This window comes from Phalangium opilio, unplaced genomic scaffold (genome assembly GCF_054372755.1).
Source record: "Phalangium opilio isolate 3A_F unplaced genomic scaffold, DU_Popi_V2 ptg000105l_1, whole genome shotgun sequence".
NCBI lineage: Eukaryota > Metazoa > Arthropoda > Arachnida > Opiliones > Phalangiidae > Phalangium > Phalangium opilio.
The window spans coordinates 2571130-2579867 of record NW_028324207.1 but is presented as its reverse complement, the minus strand read 5'-3'; the positions used below and the strand labels follow the sequence as shown (position 1 = coordinate 2579867).

General features: G+C 38.5%; 1 long non-coding RNA gene across 1 annotated transcript; it reads right to left on the bottom strand.

Moving 5' to 3' along the window:
- Positions 1-5267: 5267 nt before the first annotated feature.
- Positions 5268-5944, bottom strand: LOC149625234 (uncharacterized). The gene is made up of 4 exons (XR_016374464.1): positions 5825-5944; positions 5594-5722; positions 5483-5512; positions 5268-5405 (listed from the first exon to the last, which is right to left on the bottom strand). It is a non-coding gene; the product is annotated as an uncharacterized LOC149625234 (long non-coding RNA).
- Between the last annotated feature and the right edge of the window lie 2794 nt (positions 5945-8738).

The following is an 8738-nucleotide window of genomic DNA, read 5'->3' as shown; positions in this document are numbered from 1 at the left end:
ATATAAGCAAGCGGAAAAGATCGTTGGGTTTCATAACTAGTATGAACACCGAGGCGAAAAGACGCGAAAAGACGTTAAAGTTTCCATCGCTGGAAGGGTCCGTATATAATTCCCCGAGATCTAGCTAGAGACGGATTTTTTATTTATATACGTATGGTCACGATACCGTAGAGTGTTATTTTTGTCACGGTATATTAAACGATTGGAAAATTCGGGACTCTGTGCACGAAGAACACAAACGTCATTTTCCTAGTTGTCCCTTCATCCGCGGGCTTCCAACAAACAACGTACCGATCGAAGACGACAAGGGTCACGACGTACCACCCACCGCCCGCTCTGATTATATGGAGTTTCGCATTCCAAAGTCTGTCATTCAAAGGGCAATTTTGGATACCTACGCCCAAGAAATTTTCAGCGACCCCAAGAACCGCGAGATGTTGAATACGACATGAATTCGGAAAAAGCCCGTTTAAAAACTTTCCAATCGTAGACGTCGCTTTACGTTGATGCCGCCGAACTAGCGCGAGACGGGTTTTATTTAGACCGTAGAGATACCTTCAGATGTTTCTTTTGCCACGGTACTCTTCAAGTATGGACAGCCTCGGAATCGGTAAACGAAAAACATAGACAATTGTACCCAGACTGTCCATACATTTTCGGGCAACAAACGCTAGTCCACACGGACCATACCTTCAGATGTTTCTTTTGCCACGGCACTCTTCAAGTATGGACAACCTCGGAATCGGTACGCGATAAACATAGACAATTGTACCTAGACTGCCCCTTCATTCTTGGAAAACGGACGCTCAATGTGCCTATCGAATCATTAGTATACGTTACTTCGGAAAACGAGGACTATATCTGCCTTATCAAGAAAACGACTCGAGACGAAGCCTTGGCTAAAAGACTTTTACAATGGTGAAAAAAAAGTTACTTTTTGCCCTTTTACCGTAATATATAAAATACCTTACGAGGATCGCTTTAACTATTATTATATCGATAAATTGCATTTTAATGAACGCATTCGTAATATTAATACTTTACTAGAAAAAAACTTTATGTAAAAAAATAAAACATGGATAAAATATTTAATGCCTCTTGATTTATACATACATAGCGCGAGCGCAAAAGTAAAACAGCCCCGCTTTAAAAAAAATGTTGGGAGAGAAATTCGGCGAGAGAGATAGAATGAGAGATTTAGAGAGAGGGAAGTCCCCCGGCTTGTACGTGTATCGGAGAGGAAACCGGTATGGAGAGGGGACCAAGAGAGGAATCCAATAACATTTCAGTACTATACGGAGTTGACCTATATACAAGAGAGAGAGAAAATGCGCGACTTCTAGGCTTGTACATTCGCGAGCGTAAAAATAAAGAGACGGTCAAAGGGAAAGAGACGGTGAAAGTCGGAATATCGGAGGGAACCAAGAGAGACATGGTGAAAAAAGCTCTCCAGCCTTCACAGAGCTCTTGCGGGTATCGGGCTGGGATAAAATATAAAGAGAAAGTGAAAGTCAGAATAAAAAGGGGACTTAGCGGAAAGAGAGAGCATACACTCAAGTTGAGAAGAACAACCTCCACCCTTCGGGGGGAGGAGGTGAGGAGGAGACCCACCAACCCCCTCCGGGGGTCGAGGCATGGGTGCCAAAAAATTCGTCCCCCCCTTCGCCGGTATAAACTATGGGGGAAAAAATTCATCCCCCCTGTGCTGCCCGCGGGTCTCGACGCTTACTATTCTCTAACCCGTAATCGTTGAAGCCGTATTATACGTCTTAAGGCTTCAATTAGCTCCTAAAATTCTATTTCCTCATGAACAAGCTTTAAGCATTAAAGCCGCCCAATATAGTAACACTAGAACGGAAACTAAAATATTCACAATTGCGCCAAATATCTTAAACACATCAATCGGAAACAACAGGTACCCAGCCCTCGCGGGTTACAATCGCTATTGCAAAACACACCTCTTACAATGGAACCTTAGTTAGTAACCCCTTTGACTTTGGGCATCATAATGTCAATCATCTAGCAGCATTCATCAATTCCGAACAATACCCATCCAAAGCCTTAAAACCCCACTACAGTAAAAAGCAATTTGTCCGAAGCTATTACACTTTATTTTCGGGGTCAAACAGTCACTACAACGACAAGGGTAACAATATCTCTATGGATGACTTTGCCTCGGGCTACGCCATATACTGTTTAGACTTGACACCTGACGGTAGCGCGAGTCATTGCGATCATTGGAGTCCTACGAAGCAGGGACAGTTAAGATTAGAATTAGGTTTTGAAAAACCCACGCCCACTACACTAAGCTGCATCGTACTATCCGAATTCCAGGCTTTGTTACAAATAGATAAAAATAGAAACGTGTCAATCGTTTGTTAAGAGATATAATGAACGCCGAACAGATAACACGATTTCTAAGATTCACGCCGCATTTCATAGGGGTTTATCCAAGTGATTTATTACCCAAAGAAATTGAAAAGTTTCCTTCGTCCATTATAATAAATTTAGACAATCACTTCAAAGACGGATCTCACTGGGTCAGCGTCTACTTTGATGGCAACAGACGTGGTTATTATTTTGACCAGAGGTGGATTAGGGGAAGTTATGAACGAGCCATAGGGCTCACTGTGCGGGCATTTTATTTACGAGAGAGAGGAAGAGGAACGGCTGGGTGGGTTAAAATTCCTCCCATCTATCAACGGAGTAAGATTAAGGTCTCTACCTAGTGGATGTTAAGAGAAGTAACACGGGAAATTGAGAAAATGGCCTCCGAAGTTAAGCTTGAAAACTCTTCGCGACCTATTATGAGTATTAACAGCTCTAAAAGTTATGAAGAAGTATTAACTCAATGTAATTTTATTTAATGGTCAAACAAAATATGAGTAATAAGTCTGTAGGTTGTAACATAGATAAAAAAACGACAAAAAGTAGCGAAAAATCGGAAAATATAGCTAAGCATTGCCGCGGTTTAAATCAGTTTCAACCCAGTGCTTGACTTTAATAAACCCCGTCACAATACCACCAAAGAAATCGGATGTTAAACGGAAAGGTATTTACCCTGCTTTGGAACTTAAAAAATGGGCCACCAACGCTACTCTAGTTTCAGAGGAAGTCACAAAATAGCTGAGATAATTTTTTAATTGTTCTATTAACTTCTTAATAATGGGAAAGTCCGCGCCTCCCGACGATTGTTCCATTTCTAACTATAAACGACTCTTGACTGAGTAAGCCTTGTACATCATACAATAAAGCAGACGCTATTTTCAATGCGTTAGGTGGCGATATCGTTACCCTGCTATCCTCGCGAATTCTCTCTCATTTTGGGGGGGGGCTTAAAAATAAAGAGTAGCTCTATGTTCCCCCATCGCTTTTATAAAGCATTTGCCCATCCAGAAATTCGGCCTCTTTCGTAACTTCCCCTAATCCACCTCTGTTTTGACTCATTGGCTTTAGGGAACTTTCTCCCTTCGATTAAAGAATTTGTTAAAAGAAATTCTAGAAAATGGTCGTTTAAAAAAAAGACTACAAAACTTCTTAAGTTCGACATGCGGACTATATTGTATTGCTTATATAATACAGAGAACAAAAAGAAAGAGCCACAAATCATTCATGAAGCAGTTCGGACGAGATGGTTTGAAAAATGACATCATTGTGACAAACATGTTGAAACGCGCCCGTAAAGAATAACTTAATCCTTTTGTTAAAAAATACTCTTTGTATTCTCTTTTGTATTTTTAAAAATTAAATGTGTCACCTTTTTTAATACTGTTTTCTTTTATTGCATATATTAAGGAATGTGGGGGTTGGGGTAGGAATGTTTGGAATGTGAGAGGGGATGTAAAAAAAGGGGGGAATGTTTGGCAGAGGTATAAATCGGATATTTCCATAATCATTTTCATTCCTCATCATGAACTCAGAGCTGCAAAGATATCGTACTTTTAACTCTTGGCCTCAAGACGGACACTATATAAAAACTTTAAGCAGAGCGGGATTTTATTCCCTACATACCGACGATCTAGTACAGTGCTTCGAATGCGATGGAATATTATTAGCATGGAAACCCGATGATAATCTATACGAAGAACATTTAAAACATTTCCCCAAATGCAACTTTATTAGAGGACGCCTGACAAAAAATATACCCTTCAGTTTTGATGAAACAGAAACATACACCAAAAATATAAATAACGACATTAAAACCGAGAAAGAAACACCAGAAAAACCCATGGAAAACACCGAAGAACTTTATAATACCTTTAAAGTTAAAACTAAAGATCTCGAAAGATTAGTTTTGGAACTCTACGTTAGAAAACAACTTAACGCTTTGTATATCAAAGAACAACTTAATGCCTTGCGTAATATTTAAAAAAAATAATATTAAAATTTATCTTCTTCCTTACGAAGATAGAAGAAATTATTTTAGAATAAATCAAATACATTTTAAAATGAAAATTGAAAATGTATCTTTAATATTGAAACCTATACTTTTATAGGAAATAAATAACTTTGTGCTTTATATCATGGTCTTCATTTATATCTTTAAATAATATCCCCACCAAAAAAAAGACGAGAGCGTAAAAAAAACACGGATCTGCCGACTTAACAGTGGCCGCCATCTTGTATGCCATACTGGCTGCATACTCTCTCTTTTATCCCCTAACGGAGACCCTTTATTACCTACGGTATACTATTTGGGACAACTTAAAAATGAATTAGAATGTTTTGGCAAGCGAGCATATTGCCAACTATTCGTAAGCGGTGGCCCTAAAAATTATAGCATGACAATATTTGATCCTGACTCTGGAAAAAATATAATATTACTAAAGTAAAAGGATTTAGGTTAGACATTAATTCGAAAAAAATTATAAATATAAAAAATCTAAAAGCCTTATTGGGCGTAGAAATTGAAGAAAATGAAACTACTGATTTAAAAATACGTATTCCGAAACAAATTAAAAGATTACCAAATCATATTGTAGTATCTCACGATGAAACTAAAGTATACAGGATAATATAAGATAAAGTAAGAATTTTACCTGATAAATTCGAAACTGTACCATACGGTTATAAACTTTAAAGGAATGTAAGTCTAAAATGTGAAGTAAAAGCGCAATTTACAAATTTAAAGTGTTTTTATTTCCTTTTTTTAAAAACAAGCAATTTTGTCATTTTTTTATGTACCAACACATTTAAAATTTTAAAACTAACATTTTGTTTTTAATAAAAAGTGGCATTAAAAAACTAATATTTTTTAATGCAATGCGCCAGGATGCAAAAGAGGCCTTCAAATAAACATTCGTCAAGCTGGCCATGGCGAATGGTTTGACGAATGTTTATTTGTAATATGTAATATTTGCATCCTGGCGCGGAAGCCGCGTAACTGGATCATTTCCAATTGTGCGCTAATCGGGAAAATAAGAAATAAATTAGGAACCAATATTAAATCCAGAGGCGGGAAAAATATATATGTGAAACTTACGCGAAGCCATTACAATTGTTCGCAAATTGACTGATAAAAAAGAATTTAGAGAAAACACGTTAGAGCATGAAAAAGGTTTCTAAACTATAATAGAAAAAAATTAATTCTTACTTTTGGTTGTTATTGACCTTGTTATGATCTATAAGGCGGTTTAATTGCGACAAAAGCGATTCTGCATATTCTTCGTCGTTGATAAATGGTCTCGAACGGGAGAGATACGTCTAAAACTGGGCTTTGACACTAGATGAAAAAATCATTTAAACATTTTAGAGCGCATGATTGATGTGAGGACGCGCATGTGATTGTAATTGGGATTTATGAAATAAAAAAATTAATACATACATGACAGAATGGCAGTTTAAAGTTTCGAGGGTTTGTCCGGGTCCATTAACCCAAGGCGTTAAAATGAAAATAACGTTGTTTTCGTCATCGGTTGATGATGGTGATGGTGGAGAAGGGAAGCCGTTTAAAGGAAGTAAAGTTTCTAATTCGTGAAAAGGTGAGCGGGAAAATGGAGTATCAACTCCGTGCAAATAACTAAGAGAGAGAGAGAATAAAAATTTAACAAAATCGCAATAAAGGTAATACTACTTACCAATCTGGTCCAGCGGTGCAAAAGTGAGTTTCTCCGTTTCGATCCATTTTTTAGTGACTAAGAAACCGATAAAATTTAGTTCCTAACTCGAGTTAAGTGAAGTCAAGATTGATGGTCCCGAAGTAAGTCTTAATTCTCTTTATATAAAAGAAAAGGGATAGTAAAAAGAGGGTTTCCAAAACCATATGGTCTTTTTGACCAACGATGAAGTTTATTTAGGTGGTAGAATAAAGGGCCAGTAGAAACAAAAAAATGGGTTTTAAGATTGCTTCAAAGCAGTATGAGGGCCTAGTTTCGCTTCTACAATGAAAGAGCAATATCTAATTTTAAAAAGTCTTATTTTTCAACCTTAACAACGTAAGACTTACGGACAAGTTTCACCACGAAACAAATGATCAGATAAACGAAGTAGTGCTTTTGGTAATGTCGAATGCTCTTCAGAGTTTTCTGGCGGAATATTTGGAACCTCTTATATTTCTAAGAGGCGTCAAAATTGTACAAATAATTATATTTTATTACATCATCATGATATACTTTATAATGCAATAATTACCGGTAACCGGAAACCGAGCGTGAGGAACATCGGCGTGGGGCTCTGGGAAACAGGCGCTTGTAAAGGTTTTAGCCAATTAGGATATTTCGCGGATACTTTGTGGTAAACGACTACAACCTCTTCAGGGAAAAATTCCCTTAAAACAGTTTCAGGGCCTAGTTTGGCTTCTACAATGAATGAGCAATATGAAATTTTAAAATAAGGGCGATGCTGCAATTGGGGTCGCGACAAAGAAATGTAGTAGACCAAGAGCCAGTGGCCTGGATCTTACCTCTAAAGTACAAAAGGTCTGACCATTGGAATGAGTTCAGTTTTGATGCTCATTAATAGATTTGGCCGTCTAACGCGTCACAGCTGGGGCATTTGAGGGGGGGGGCGGGGTCATGTTTGACCCTAATGAGGTATGATTTCTTACCTCATGAGGTACATGAATAAAAAAAGGTGGCAAATAATAGAACTGGAAATGGCGATTCCAAATATATGAAATCTGACGTCATCAAAGGGGGCCATCAATAAATCAGACGGCGGTTAAAATGGTCGAATGAGGTATGAATTCTTACCTCATGAGGTACATGTATGAATCCGGTGCTGTTTGATAGATCTGGTCGTGCTAAATAGCAGAATATAAAATCTAACTGGAAAATACGCGGCTTAGGTTTATTCTGACGGCCTGATTCTTGCGTCAGACTATGAAAACTTCGTGCCTCATAAAGCTAGATTCCCACTCGACCGAAAAAAACTGGTGCAAGTCACGCAGCATACGGTACAATTTTACCTTACGCTGTAGACTGTTCACACTATGACTGAATTTTGAGTTTGGCGTTGGATATTTTTGGTAGCTCTGTCCCATTGTCACTTAGATCGTACAAGAAAGTATATTTTCTAACCTCCTCAATAAAGACTTCCTTATTAACATCTTACCTCTATATACTTCCATTAGATACATTTTTCTTTCTTCGTGGCATGTTTCCGACCAAAAAAAAATACATGGCGGCTATCAATCTATCTAGTGTATGCGTGCACTCTTGAAATTTATGACGTAGTCAGTGGGATAATTTCATTGGCTGAGACACCGGCGTAACGCCGAACACGACCGAAAAATAGAACACAACTTGTGCCCGGCCGAGCGGAAATTCAGTCGGGCTCGGCGTAAAGATTTTTCGGTCGAACCCCTTTCTGCCGGGTCTCCGTCGAGTGCGAGTCTAGCTTAAATGTAGCAGGTGATATATTGCAAAACCAGCCCCACTGATGTCAAGTCCATTAAACTTAACTTGTTTGAGCGAGTTGCCTCTGTTTCTATCGAGGTAATGTGGTGAAATATTTTTGACTGTGATAAATGAGATGAACTTAAATTGGCATCATTTTATAATATAGCTATTTCAATTCGGGGGTAAGGAGAGTTTTTGAGTTTGGGTTTCGTCAGTCCCCGCCTAGGTGCCTTATTGTGCGCTAAATTTAGCATAGAATTTTACAGTGGCCCATACGGAGGGAGGGTGACTATGACGATGAAACCGTATATATTGATTATCAGACTGATTCGGATGAAGAACCAAATGACGTTTAAAATGTAACATTTTTGTATCTTTATTTGCATTAAATAATAATTTAACGTTAGAAGGTTTCATTGAATGAGTGTGAAATAAAATGTGCCTGCATAGAGCTATATCAGTTGAAGGGGGAAACGTCACAGTTGGGCCTGCCAATAAACGGAGCCGATTTTCACCCTCCCTCCGTGCGGGCCACTGTAGAACTCTAATCTAAATTTCGCGCTCAATAAGGCACCTAGGCGGGGACTGACGAAACCCCGACTCAAAAACTCTCCATACTCCCGAGTTGAAATAGCTCTATTGTTAAATGATGCCGATTTAAGTTCATTTCATTTATCACAGTCAAAAATATTTCACCACATTACCTCTATAACTCGCTCAAACAAGTTAAGATTAATGGACTTGACATCAATGGGGCTGATTTTACAATATATCACCTGCTACATTTAAGCTAGACTCGCACTCGACGGAAATCACGACGGAGACCCGGCAGAAAGGGGTTCGACCGAAAAATCTTTACCCCGAGCCCGACGGAATTTGCGCTCGGCCGGGCACAAGTTG